Below are 15,351 nucleotides of genomic sequence, written 5' to 3' on the forward strand. Positions count from 1 at the left end.
AACACATTAACACAAAAGCCAAATCCAAAATGATGACATGGTAATCATTTTCCCATGTCAAAATAAATCAGCACAATCTGTTAAAAACACGTCATGTTATAAAACTGCTAATATATTTTGCAAGCCCTTCAAGTGGAAATTTTTCAAGGATCAGGCATGATTTTACACAGGTTGCAAATACATACTGATTTACTCAGCTCAGATTTATTACAATTTGTAGTTTGATGTACTCCAAAATCTTAGGTTTGATGATAGTTACAATCACTTGACTGTTTCCACTGTTTTGATAATACAGGCTTTATGAACTGTCTTGCACATCAGGGTAACGAGATGGGTAAAGTTGTCACAAAGGGTTGGTTAGGGATTTGATATCCAAATAAAGCATGTTCAAGACATCCACTGAAGTTACAGTAGCTGAGGCTGAAGGAAAAAATAAAAATCAAGTCTAATTTGGACAGCCTACAGAGAAAGGCTTACACGTTTGACTTTATCCTTGGTTCTGTTGCACAAAAACAGTGATATTTTGTGGTTATTGCTATGGAAGAATAGGCTGCATATTTGCATAGCCAAAGAGTTCACTGCATCCTATTCCAAGCAAGTTGATAGTTTGTTGTTCTCTGCAGTAATACAAGATGATAAAAGAACTGAGTCAAACAACTATTGGCCTCCAGTAGTCTAAGTTAAAAACAAACAAAAATGAATAAAAAAACAAGCAAGATGAGTTAGTGTTGCTTATAGATGCTTCTTTTTGGAGGTCTTTCTGGCCTGTTCCACTTAGGGAAAACCTTGGGGCAGAACCCAAACTTACCTAGTTTTATATTCTATTTGGCCTGGGAACAAACAACACATATCCTCCACATTGATGGGTTTTCTATGAGCATGGATATCACTTTATAATAAGATTTGATCACCTGTGTAGTTCAGAAAAAGCCACAAAGCAAATGTTTTCATTGTCACCCATGGGCTAGAAAGTAATAAAGAAGGCAATGAAGATGCACTTCAGTAAGCCTGGACCAAACCTCTGGAGAATGTGAACCGTGTGTCACGTCAGCTCCACCCATCATATCCCTACTGGGAGGGACCTGCCTGGTGAGGGTTGGCACTTTGAGTACAATGCCTTAAGTAACTTAAGGCTGGCACTAATGATGATTAATGAATTTAATAAATAAAGAAAATTGTCAGATTAACAGAGAAATCAAAGAGTCTATCAACCTTTCCTTCTAGAATATAACGGAATTCAATTACTTTAGCCTAAAAGGCCAATTATTCTAAAATAGAAATACTGTTATTTTTAACAAACAAATACATTATCAAACAGAACTGGAAATATGCTATACATTTTTTTTTTAATTAACTAACAATAAACAACACAAGCCATTGCTAAATGTCAGGCCATGCATTGACCAGTAAGTAATGTAATACTACAGCAACAATCAATGTCTAATTGCTTAGAGGAAATCCACTGATTTTGAACAAATCTTTCTGTGAACAGTAGTAAAAATAAATGTGGAAATGAATAATGCAGGTTTCACAAATTTGCCTTTGTAAACGTATATATTAGTAATATCTATTTCCTTCAAGAAAGTTTTCTGATGATTCGATATTGATCATAGGCTAAATCTTCTGAGATATATATCCTTTTCAAGCTTTTGTGACTTGATCTCAATGTAGCATTTTTAAAAGCCAAAATTCATTATAGGATACATAAAATATTAAGTAATAAGTAAAAGAAATATTGTTTTTGTCATAATTTAACAAACACTGTATCATAAGATCATGACCAGTGGACAAATTGCCTCATTTGACTAAATGGAGTTTCAATTGATTGATTGCTGACTGGGTTTAAGCATCCTCCTTATTAACCATGGTGTATAGGCGGAGTCGTTTATTCCCCGTGCTTGACTGCTTAACTGAAATAAACCTTGGGATAATTGCTGTAGGAGTGTATGGGGGTGGCAAATTAAGACTGTGCAGAGCCCTACAGCCTATTTAAAGATATTCACCCAACTGCATTATGAAGGGTATGGAGGAAACTTGTTTGTGGTGTTGTCAGGGTACTAATCTGTGGGAGTGAACCTGAAAGTGCTGGGGTTAAAAAATAGGTGTGGGATGCCGAGTAAATGGAGTTGCACATGGAATTGTAAAAACAGTCACAGTTTTACAAACACATACTTCTATGTTTTTGTACTTTGTGAGTTTGTCAGCAGTTATGAATTGTTGTGTCTTAATGTTATCTCATGGACTTCACAAGGTCAAATCCCTCCAAGCCACATAAAGACTTCTCTGCCCCTGTCCATCTCCAGGCTACATGGGCATCTATCTGACACTGTTCCTGTGTTTCCATGTGAAAAATAAATAAAGAAATAAATGAAATATTTATTTCTTGTCAAAAAATGTCACTTCTTTGCATCAGAAAGAAATGTGGTTGAAATTCCACAAGTCAATATGTCATTCTGTATTTGTGTAGCATAGACCAAGGCTAATCTTGAACCCTTTCAAAGGCTGAAGCAAAAGGGGAATTATATTGAAAAGATTAAATAGTTTATGAGTTAAGCAGACTATCTTGATAAAGTTATCCATATTAAGTCATAAAATGAAAGTATTTTCTTATTTTTTCTTTCACAGCAGCACTACAATCAGCAGTCAAAATGTAACTCCACCTTGAATGTTAAAGATTAAAAGAAATATGCTTTAAAAGATAGATAGACATACAGCCAATAAATTCCTTTCCTTTCAATAAGTGAAAGGAGAGGAATTACATGTGACAATTTGGCTATGACAGCTAAACCACTTCTTTTTTTTTTGTTTGTTTTACTTTGTAAAAGGTTGAAACGATTTTCCATTTGCTGTATTGTGTTTTTAAACACTATTGCAGTATAAACCAGACCTTGAGCTTTGATTTTTAAACTCCTGATATTCTTTGCTCTTCTATTCACTTTAGCTATCCAGTTAAACTTCATGCAAACTACCGTAATAAAACCTTACTTTAGCGAAAACAAAGCATCTTTTTCACGGAATTAAGCTATTTAAATAATTTTGTTGTCTGATATTACAAACTGTTATACAATATTTTCCCACTTATATGAAAACTCTCTGGAGGTACTGTCTCATTACACAAAAGATCATATATTATGAATCAGTATGAAACCTTGACTAATGTAAAATATAAAAACGCTAAATACCTTGAATATGCAAATTAATTCTTGGTAGACAGCTTGATTTAAGCTAATGATCTTAAATCTGGCGGTCTGTTTGAGGAGAAAGTTGTTTTGCAAATTTCAGATTTGAACCTTGCAAAGAAACTGACTTAACTAAGTCACCTGGACTTCGGCTGCAAAAGCTTTGTGTTTGCATCAAAAGATAGACTAATTTGTATATTTTGAGCAAAAAGTGAGCTCAAAAAATATAAACAAGCAAAATTAAGCAGCCACAGGAAATCTTGTATCACTTCACCTATGATCAGTCAATGCTGAAGCCTGTATCGAAGTCAACAGGCACTTCCCTCACACTTTTTAGTTTGCTTAGTATAAATATGCAACATGTACTCTCAGATCTCATTCTAATCTCCCTACTGTTAAGGAAAATGATTATTTTAGTGCTAAAAATACACTTAATCTTACAACATGTGTAAAGCTATATTAAGCACTCTTATTTGAAAAACAGGTTTTGTGTGACCCTTCAGAGAGGCCCAAGGAGACAAGCAGACGCCTTCCACTGTCTGCTTAAGAGCACACAAGGGCCATAAAATTAGCATCTCCATGGAAACGGCAGCTGGAATGTGGGAGGAAGAAACTTCAGGGGAGTCGGCGAGATTTATATCAGGACTTCGGTGTTGGGAACTTTCCCCTGTTTGGCGTGACAGAGAACAGATCACACTTGAGTTGAACTGTAAGGAGGGGATTTTCGCGGGTTTCTCTGGGGCCGAAAACAGGTCTCTGATTGGTTGAACAACGGAACGCCTTCGTTGCATAAATTAAAATACGGAAACACCCCTTTTGTTTAAGACGAAGTGTAAAGAGAAAGAGAGAGAGTTTTTCCATCTTTTTCTCTCCACGTGGGCGCCTTTGTCTGTCTGTGTGTTTCGTGTTTGTTTTTTGTCTCTCCTTGTGTGTTGTTATTTTGTGAGAAAATGCATATCTCTGTATCTCTGCAGCTGTGTTGTTCATTGCTTTGTTTATGAATTAAACTCTGTGATCTGTGACGTCAACACGACTTGTTAGTTTCGTTTTACAGCTGGCCGCTGCTCGCCGAGAAGAACCCGGCTGTGTTAAGGAAGAGACGAGCCAAACGTTTTGTTCAAAGTTTTAATAAATTCTTCCTTAATACTACCCTTGACTAAAAAATATTACCATTTCCTGGTTAGACTTTAATGAATAAGATTTACAAATATTGTATTCGTGTTGCAATGAGAAAGTCTAGTGGCCTGTCATAAACCTCCTCTTAATTTACCAGTGAAGAAAGACACCAATCTTGCCAAATCTATGAGTTAAGTCAGATAAATTGTATTGTCATTAATATGAAGGAAGATTTTGTCTTTTCAATGTGAAAAAGTGGATCACTTTAGCAATCTCTGTTTTATTTTTTTTTCCTATGTATTTTTTTTGTCTTGCTTATTAGTTTATTTTACAACATGCAGCACGTTTAGATTCACTCTATGTGCATGCTGGATCTGCTGATGTTACATTATGTAAAGCTATTGTTACCATTTCTGTAATTTATCTGAGACCAACTAAGTGTATCCCATGATTAGATTTTAAAAAAAGAAATTTGAAAGTTTGTACTTTTGACAAAAAGTATCAGAGCAATAAAAAAATCTCATGGGAACCAATTGAAGCAAAAACTAAAAATACTTATTTATAAAATGTAAATTTTTAGACATATGTTTAAGTGTCCTCATTAATTCATCTGGAAGTTTGGTTGGTCATAACTGTCAAAATAATGACTCTGTTCATATGTCAATATTTGATCTACCAAGTCCAGTGAGGATTTTTATGAAAGCAAAACCAAGAAGTGTGTTTGATTATCTCTTGAGGTTTGAATAATTAGTCATAAGTTAGGCTTGTGAGAACAGAGATTAGAAAGGGGCAAATAGGTGACCCCAATTACTTCACTGGAAAAAAAGAGGAATATGGAGACTATTTGCTTTTTGTGTTTATATATTTAGTAATTCAGATATTTTTGGTCTAAATAGTTTGAATGTCTATTATAAAGAAACATACCGGCAACACACGTATTGTTTTTCTCTCCCAAACGTTTTCCGAATTTATGCAGCGTGTGAAACTGTATTCTATTTCTCCTTAACTGTCAGGGCATGGAGCCCTATTTTGGATTAGAGTTTAATGGGGCTTTTGGGGTTGAATCTGCTCTCAACAAGGCTGTTTCCCAGGCGATCCAAAGCACCCCGAGCTAAAACTGCAGGTGATTATGCATGGCTGTCAGTTCCATTTAGCCAACGGTTCCAAACTTCAAAAATGGACACAAAGCCCTCCAGTTTGTTTTGCCCTATCTATTTAGATGATACTGTTTATTTACCCAATACAGGACACCAGTGTGTGTCTTGGTAGTGATAAGGAGCACACTGGAGGATACCCATTTGGAAGAAATCATTAATGTGTTAGTGATGGACCACAGCCCCGATTATGCTTTCTTTCATGGAGTGTCTGACATTTTCAAGTTGGGGATATGAAAGATTCTGTGGAATGACACATTCATCCTTCTGTTCCACAATTTTCTAAACCCCAAACCCAAGGCCCCGAGAAATGTTTCCAAGAAATCATTGTTTGAGTCACTAATTTCAGTGGCAAGCCTTGAAAATCTTATCGGGGTCTGCTGTTGTTTGACATTGCCTTGGGCACAGAATATTTAAACAAATCTTCTCCCTGTTGCCCTCAGACAGGAAATCTGTGAATAAAAAGCTTGAGTGGCTCCAACCAAATTAATTTTATCTTCGCTTGTTGAATGTGAGCTGTGCTCAGAAAAGATCAAGCAAGAGTTGTCTTTCCATTTTCTCTCTTTACCCTTCAAGCAAGAGTATATGCCTATGATTGGCACTTTTAAAACACAGAATCAGGATGTATTTATGGAAATGGCCAATTTTGCTGTATTTTACACCAAGAATTTCAATAAGATGGGTGAAAAAAAGTGTGTTTTTTTGTTATTTTGAAGTTGTGAACAATTTCTGTGGAAGGTGTATTTATATGATATCATGCAATGCACTAACTTTGTAACACAAAAGTAGAATAATGTCTTTTTAGGGAGCAAATAAGAGAAAATGTGCATCAGCTTATTGAAACAATATTTGAAAAAATAATCGGTTGGATTGAAAACAAATGCAGTTCTCAAACTCATTCAAATATTAAAATATTTAATATCAAATATAAAATATAAAATATCAAATATTAATTCTTGTGTGTAATTCAGAATTATTTTTTATCATGAAAAGGAGCACAAGTAAATAAAGACCAGAAACCACCAGGTCCTTTGTGATAGTTTATATTTACTGAAGTCTGACACAGATTTCAACAGTTGATATAACTCATTCTCACAGACAATCATGTTTGCTGTTTCAATGCTTCAACGCTTGATAAATGCAAAAGTAACTGACTTACATAAACAGTTACTTTTTGAGGTAGTTAATATAATATATTTGTTAATCATGCAGGTCTTAAATGTGAATGAGTAGTCACTAAAAATATGTGAAACAGGTTTAAATTAAACCAATAGGAACTTGTTGAAACTTGTTTTAAGAGAAATAACAGTAACAAATGAAAGAGAAAAAAAATACACAAATATTATTATCATTATACATTTAAAATAAGTTTAACGATTGCTTCAGGATGTATTTTCCACAGAATAGGATAGGAACAATATAATGAACCATAGCCATACAGGGAACAAAGGAACAACTTAGTTTTATACTCACCCTAAATTCATGTTTCCTTAATACCTAAAGCTAACTAAACAGTGAATGGGGAAATAAAAATAAACAGTGGCAGATAAAAAAAGTTTCATCTCAAAGGAAAGTGCTCGAGTGAGACCCAAACTCAGGGGTCCTGGCTGACTGTGCATCTCCAATGCCAAGCTCTTCCAGCATTCAAACACAAACCTTTTCATTTTTTAAAAACTGATAATCACTGTTTTTGTAACTGCTTTGGGAAAAAAAGTTACAAGTTCTTTCCTATGTAGCTTTTTTGTGCTGATGTATAAAGAAGAAAAAAAAACACCCTGCTTTTCACAGTATAAATAAATAGATTATATTTTTGACAGCTGCAAAACATCCTTGAGAAGTTGTTGAATGGACTGTCTCCAAGTAGTGTTACATTTTTCAGGGAGAAAACCAAAACTCAATATTTTAAAACCTCCAATTTTAGTTTGACTGCATTTTACAATGCATCATCTCAAAGATAAAAATAATCTTGAAGAAACAGAAGAATTCTGCATGCTCTATAATTGCATTTTCTAGCATCCATTTGTTTAATTTAATATGTAAATCTCCAGTAAGTCTCTAGAAACAAGAAATCACCTTATTATTGTGATTCATAAATCTTATTCAATTTACAATAATATAAGCATAAGACATAAGATATTTAATACATCAATCCTTTAGGAGGATTACATGCAACTGGAAAATGCAAATGCGTTTTTTTTATCTTTTTGCAATCACCTGGTATCGACTTGAATTTGATTAATGCAGCTGCTACATTTTACGCATGCTGTTTGGCAGCGAGTTGTCAATGCATATCTGAGGCGTGTCTTGATGTAAAGTAGAACATCAGCACAATTTCTCTCGAGAAAAATGACACAGCAGATTGAATGAGACAGGGCAGCCCATCACGGACTCATTTAAACCGATAAACTGAACACGGTGAAACTTTTTAGCCCTATTGAGGATGTACTCTGGCTGCATCACGACTGCACGCGGACATCATTTCAGTGATCAAGTGTCTTTCAATGTCACTTGAGAGACAATATTCTACAAAGAGCAGACTAAGATTGTCCAGTGCAGACCAGGAGGAAAGAGTTTGTCACCTTGTGGAAGGTGCAGAGAGCAGAATTGGACTAGTAAAAATAAGAACTGACAGGATATTGATTTGCTTATCGCAGCTGTGCAGACACACAGATGTGAAGGGCAAGAGAAGGGGGATGTGGTGGGGTGCTGGTGGTTATCAGGCTTTCACGTCTGAAAGGGTGAGGAAAAAAAAGGGAAAGCAAAGATTTATCAGCTGATTGCTACGCCTCAATTTCTGTCCACTTTCTTCATATGCTTCACAGTAAAAGACATATACTTTGTGAAAGTAAATACAAAACGTGTGCCTGATTATTGGGTCAGCTAAATGGGCAGCTCTATTTAAAGCAATTATTGATGTGGTACATCAATTTTCCATGTTCTGTAATGGGAAAACACAGTAAGATATGTTAATTAAATTACAACCACGTTATGAGCAGTAAAGCCAATTTTGTGGTGGTTCTCTAGCTTTTTGACATTACTTTTTACCCAAGTTGTATTCCCACTCTAAAGGGAGAATATCGTTATATTTTAGAGCCAGAAACATAAATACGTTAAAATTTTTAACATAAATAAATCACAATCAGCCTTTCCACTGTTTTTTGAAGAAGTTGAGTAGATTGAAAATACTCTTTTTTGGTACAAAGTCTTTTCCAGGGTTGATGATCTAGGGCATGTGACAGTCTGAAAATCTGTCATGATAGTCAGAAAAAAGATTGTTTTCTTGACAATAAGGCATTTCTAATGGGAATATGTTGAGTGGATGTGTGCCTGCTTATTGATGACAGATAAAGGATGAAGTGAGAGTTTTTGCTATAGGTTTTTTATGCAATAAAAAAACCTATGTGAGTGAAGACAGGAAAAGAAGATGGATATATCCTTACCCCTATAAACAGTCTCTCTGTTGGAAATACTTTTTGCCCCAGGATGATGAAACAATTGGAATCTTGGGTTTAAGGGAAAGAACAACTCAAAGCTGACACATGGCTCTGGCGAGGTCAGTGGCCAGACAGTCAAAGCAACCATTAGGGTCCTCTATAAATATAAAATGCCTGCTGGTGTTTGTGGGTCACAAAATTAAACAAATCAATAACCACACTCTCCAAATGTTTCTGATGGTTGGTTTGCCACTGCAACTAGTATTCTCTGTCTGAGCCAAATGGAGAAAATATAAATTTGACATTTTAGATTTTTTTTTTTAGTCTTCCATTGCAACTTCCACATTTAAACATTTTTGTTTCCTTTTAGAGCCAAATACTATGCTGTTGTGGAAAACTGATTATCGATGGACTATTTGAGTTGGAATGGCATGGTACACTGTGTCCTGTACCATTTTCACAGCTACATCACTGTTATACAATTAAACCCTCTCAAGTAAAAGACAGGCTATTTATGTGCAGAATCATTAACATGGATTAATCATTGCATATCCATGGGAGGGCATACAAACTCCATGCAGACGACCACAGGCCGGGATTCAAATCCAGGACCTTCTTGCTGCAAGGTAATATTCCTACCAACTGCCATCTTGCAAAATAAACCAGGCCTATTATGGCAACAAAGTTAGTGGTAGATATTGGAGTGCAGGATCAAATTAGTAATGTTGTTTAGAAAAGAAACCAGAAATGCAACATTTAAATTCCTGAAAGAAACGTAGTGCTCTAAAAAACGTTTTCTTTTTTTTTTCCCCACACGTGATCATCAATCAATACCCGGGCGTGCTGTGTATATTCTGTGAGACACATGGACTCTGTGCGCGCTGTTTGCCAACAGCTGAGATGTCATAGGTGAGAGTACCAAGTGCCTACATTTCTTGTAACAAATTCCTTCATTTCCCACAATCCAAATGGATAATAATAAGTGTGATGAGCTAGTTGGGCAACTAGCCCAATTTCTGCTGAACAATAAACTCATTTGGCTTGCTTTTTCTTATCATGTGTCAATTGTAACAACAAATATTGGCACAAACCAAATTTAAAGGTGCAGTCTCTACAGCTCAACAATCAATTGCAGAACTTAAATAGAGAAACAGACAACCATGAAGGTTTTCACCCAAACCATTGCACCCCTTTGGAACCACCATGTTTATCTAAATGCCTTTGGGCTGTGGAAAATTTAGAGCACCATAGAAAACCCAGACTGATACTGGGGAAGTAAGCAGCTTCCATATAGCAGCTCATGTTCAAACCAGTATTATTAATTTGAGGCAACTGTGCTGATTGCTGCAACAATCCACCTCTGGCCTTCAGTAGTTGACTTAAAAACCACATTATCTGAACAATTTGACCACTGTAAGCATAAAAGACTAATACATGGCCAGCTGTAAAAATACCTTCTGGTAATTGAATTACTAATAAAGCCATTAGCTGCAGGCTTTTAAGCAAGCTCTCTAAGAGTGGCTTACCATTACCTAACCAACACAGCATAAGAAGCAAAAAAGTGTTTTAAATGTCCGTTTATGAGAGCAAAAGAATTAACTTCTTAAAGGGTTGGGTATCTCATGTGGAAATGAACCCCCAATTAGATCGTTATTACAGTCTAACCACATTATATCTGAAATCACACATGTATCAGCTGTAGCTGTAAACAGTTCTACTAGATCAGTATCTATTAGTCCCACTCAATTACACTGGTTTATTGATTTGACTACTTGTAAATATCCGCCTAAACAAGCAACATCATTACTGTAACAAAGTGAAGCTTAGAAGTGCCTAAGCCTGTTTTAACAACCCACTTGGATTAACTTAAATTAATTTTTGTTTGTGCACAATTGCAAGACAGAAGTCATGACAAGACTTGTTCACCATCAACTGACCAAAAGAGGATTAGTCTAATTCTCTCCACAGCTTTGTTTTTCCTACCAAAGAGATCTAATAGCCACTGTGAAGTTAATTTAGAATAATGTTATAATTGTAAAACCCAAATCGTTTAAATTATTTGTTCATCTTTGACTCATGCAAGATCTCATGAATTAACGGGCAAATATGGGAAGATAAAAAAAAAAAGTTATTGCCAGGATATTCCACCTCTATTCTAAAAACTTAATTGTAATCCATTGCCTCAATAGAGATGTCAGTCTAGCTATGAAGAAAATGACTAAACTGATCTCTCAACTTCTCTCTTTAATAGAAAGATCATCGTCACATGGGAAACAGACAACAGTAGTGAACAGCGGAGATGGAATAAGGAGGGTGCTGATTACATTTCATTCATTTAGTTAACTAGCTGCTAATATTTCAATTAGATCAACTAAAGGCGGTGACACTGTAGGGTTAAAAATGGAATAGGGAGAATTAGTCCAGCTGATTAATAGCAGGAAATGACTTCTGTTCTCACAGGAGACCTGCCTCTGGCGTCATTCATCATTGACATCACCATCTCCGAATTAGCATTTCTGATTTCTAAAAAAAGAAAAAGAAAACCTCTATTTTTGAATCTGCTATATGTGGACGATGGAGAAAGTTTGCGCTACATGAGTTGTCAGCTGCAGAGGCATATGTTAAAGCTGGCAGTAGCGGTCGCCAAGCCTAGACTGAATTTGACAGAAAACACATAGGAGACTTCCTCTCCCCTCCTCTGCCTTATTCCATTAGCATAAACCCACTCACTCATAGTAACCATTAATGTAGCATCTTATTAAAACCCTATCAATACACCCACTGCCAGTGTGCTAATGGCCAGGAATTTCTCTCAGTTAAATCTTGACTTTGGTCTCCACTCTGGACTAATGAGAGTCATCGCTCAGCATCTCTTTGGGCTAAATCACCTTTATTTGTATCTGCCTTTTCGCACTGTTGGTAATTTATTGAACAGAGAGCAATGAGAGATGTTTTGCTAAGACTGGGAGCTGAGATTTGGTAATAGGAGGGGTGGCTATGGCAGTGAGAACAAGAGGAAGTGAAGGAGAGAGACTACGCTCAGTTGCCCATTCTAGTACTTTTTGCTAGGGACCATGGTGAGCCATTAATTATTTAACATCAGAGCTCTGGCAATCAAAGAGAGCCCCATTGCTGCTGCCACTGATGAGGCATTGTTGTCAGCAAAAGTTTATCTCCAGTGCAGAGATGCTGGGAGGGCACGGTTGATGCAGGTGCACCACAGGAATTTGAACTTCTGACTCAAGGGAGGAATTGAACATTGCTCCATCAATCAGGGCATTTTACAGCTCAGGCTTTCTTGGCATGAGAAATCTGGGGGAGTATTTATTCAACTCCTTACTGTGTTGGATCTCAGGCAAACGCTGTATGATTTTTTTGAGGTGTTAGAATGGCAGGGGCACATCTGTTGGATAGGGAATTTATCCAACAACCCAACAAGGAAAACACATTTTCCACAAGTGAGGGGTTATATTGCATTGGAACTATTTTGTTATAAATTAAGTCTTGTATCTCGGTATTGCACTTGGCTCAGGGGGTTTATTGCACATAAAACCAAGGAGTAAGTAATGTCTTTTATGCAAAAATCATTCAGCTGCTTAGGAAACCAGAAAATCTTAAGCAACATAACTGAAGTGGTGCTCTTTGCTTGGATGTTTTGTAGGAAGAGTAAAACATTGTGTAAAACAATTTTTTCCAAGAAGATATCTACTGAAAACACGTGCTTCTTCTCCAAAACATGTCCTTCACACCCATTTAAAGTTCATATTCACACTTTTCAGCTGGCAAGTAAATGAACATCTCAGTATCTGCCAATGAGGAATACTAACAAACTAGACTGTAATTCACTTGTAACCTTCAGGATTTTGGAGTTTAGCATTCTGCCCATTATCAAAGCAAATTATACTGTATATATATATATACAGTATATATCACGTTTGTTTCTTTTACTCATTTTCCAATCATGTTCACAATAAAGTAAGAAATGAAAACAAATATTTAGAATCAACATACTTTAGTTTATGAATCTGACTGAATATGACTTTGGGAAGAAAAGTTGAACTCCTGCTCTGTCTGTCTCAGTCGTGGTTTTTATTCTGGTGGGCCTAGAGCATTTTAAACAAATAAAAATATATTTACAGACATCTGGAAAGATATAGTTTGTATTAACTAAAAAGATAACAGTTTTTTATTTTATTTTAAAGATGTCTTAACAATAATCAGAAGAAAAAACCACTTTTGTCACTGTCAGGATCTTGGTTGGGGTGTGTGTGTGTTTTACACAGAGCCTCTATTTAGCTAACAGTAACATTTTTGTGGTGATCCAGCTGTTAGTTTATATGACACCAGTGACCGGAGGATCTCACATCGGCACTTTTTGAAACCATGTCAGAGTGAAACTTTTCTGTAACAGAGGTGTTAAGTACTCCACGGGTGTGAAAGCGTGCATTTACAGAACGCATGACTGTAAGGTTTATTCTACGCATACACTGGCTGATAACATCAAAAACAATTCCGGATAGCGTTGTGCCGTGTGGTGCTCCTTCACCTGTTCAGTTTAACACAATTTCTGATAAGGAATATATGTCTTAAATAAGCACTTTGTTCATCGAGGTTGGAGACGGGTTACTGTTTACTATAAGGAGGAAGCTACTGAGGGGGTAGCTAAGGGTCCAAAGTGCATGCATTTGATGACTTGATAAAGTCATAGCGTTACATAGTGGCCTGGCATTACAACTACAGCTGACTCAAAGCGTCTTGGCTCTTGGCAGTAAAGTCTAAACATGGAACTTTTCCCAAATCAACATCTGAAAATACAAGCAGTTTCCTGGCAGCCGTCTTGTATAAACATAGACTGAGGGCATGTGAAATTTTTTGAAAATATGGCATTTAGTTTATCATTTCCAAGCTTTGCCATGTTGTTAAAATCACCTTTCAAAACCACAATGATGACTGCTCTACAAAGGTTAAGCTCTCAAACAGAGATACAACCTAAGCAGTGATACACATCAAAGGACAATTTTACCTTAGAGAGTTGAACTTCTGAGGCTTCTCTTTGAAATGTCCGCTACTGTCACTGCTGTCAATAACAAAACCACTAAACAGCTACAGCATACATGACAAAGGCACTGGCTGGCAGCAAAGGTAACCAAGGGCAAAGAGCCATTTAATATTTATGATACATGTCAAATTACTTAAATCACCTATTCATTAGGGCCTACCTGCTGTACCACCACAGCTTAGAAAGAGGAGGGTAGAGGAAGACATATCTGTTGGTTTTTGATACACTTGTAATAACCATCACCAAACAAGGCCAATAACAGTTTTTATGTTATGGCCATCGTAATCATCCTCAGTCTGGGAGGCGCTTCAGCTTTAACCACAAGAGAGGCCTGCCTGCCAAAAGTGCTAGTAATATAAATGCACTTTGAAGAATGAGGGGGTTGGCATACTCTTGGACATATGCCAGCTCCACATCTAAAGCTGCAAAATCACTGCCGTGCTGACTCAGGCAATGACACTGTCTCAAGCCTTTTCTTTTTCCTCTGAACTTCTCTGTGGGTTGCAAGCGAACCTGGAATGCTTCTGTTGCATTATGTGAAAGGTACAAACAAATTGTGTCACTTACCTTGCACATCAAATTGAAACTATTAAAATGCGTGTACTGGATTTGAAAGGATAAACCACTGATCCTGTCCCTTTTTTGTTTGCAGCATTGCCTCATAAACTTAATGCAAACTTAAAAGACTCAGATTTAGCTAAACAGATAAAAAATTCCAACAAAGTGAGTAACGTATTGTATAAAAAAAATTAACAGGCAACAAACTGAGGAAACTTTACTAGTTAAAAATCCACCAAACTTATTCATGATTCCATGTGCATTTACACTGCAATCATACCATGGCTTTATTTGAGCAAAATATTTGAATATCAGTGCAGTTTATTATCTGAAGATGTACTTATACATTTCTCTCAATTAATGTAATAATCTTACTATCCAATTTACATTTCAAGTTAACGTAAATAATTTTGACACAAAAAGAAAATAAAACTCGTCAGTTTCCCTATTCAACCACTTTTCATGAGTTACATGGAAGGAAATGGCATTCTCTCAAGTGTCTCACTGTCTCAGTGAAGGGTAAGGTTGGTTGATTCACAGTTTGTTATTAGATAATTATATCAGATGTGAACAAAAGCATAAGGCAAAACTAATTAAAACAAATAACTGAAACAAGTAAGAAAATAAGAAATGTAAAACTTCTGACATCTGGAACTGATAAAGGGAAAGTCACAACTAGAAATCTCCACACAGGAGTCTATAGGCGTTTACACATATGAAACTCCTTGAGACCCCTTTCAGGCAACCTGCAATTTGGCTCAGTCATACAAGATGGACAGAGTACATAAATACATCCTCAAAACAAATTCTTACCTGTGTTTAGGACTGGCATTTGATTGAATCATTCCAAC

This window comes from Xiphophorus couchianus, chromosome 23, assembly GCF_001444195.1.
Source record: "Xiphophorus couchianus chromosome 23, X_couchianus-1.0, whole genome shotgun sequence".
In the NCBI taxonomy this organism is placed as follows: domain Eukaryota; kingdom Metazoa; phylum Chordata; class Actinopteri; order Cyprinodontiformes; family Poeciliidae; genus Xiphophorus; species Xiphophorus couchianus.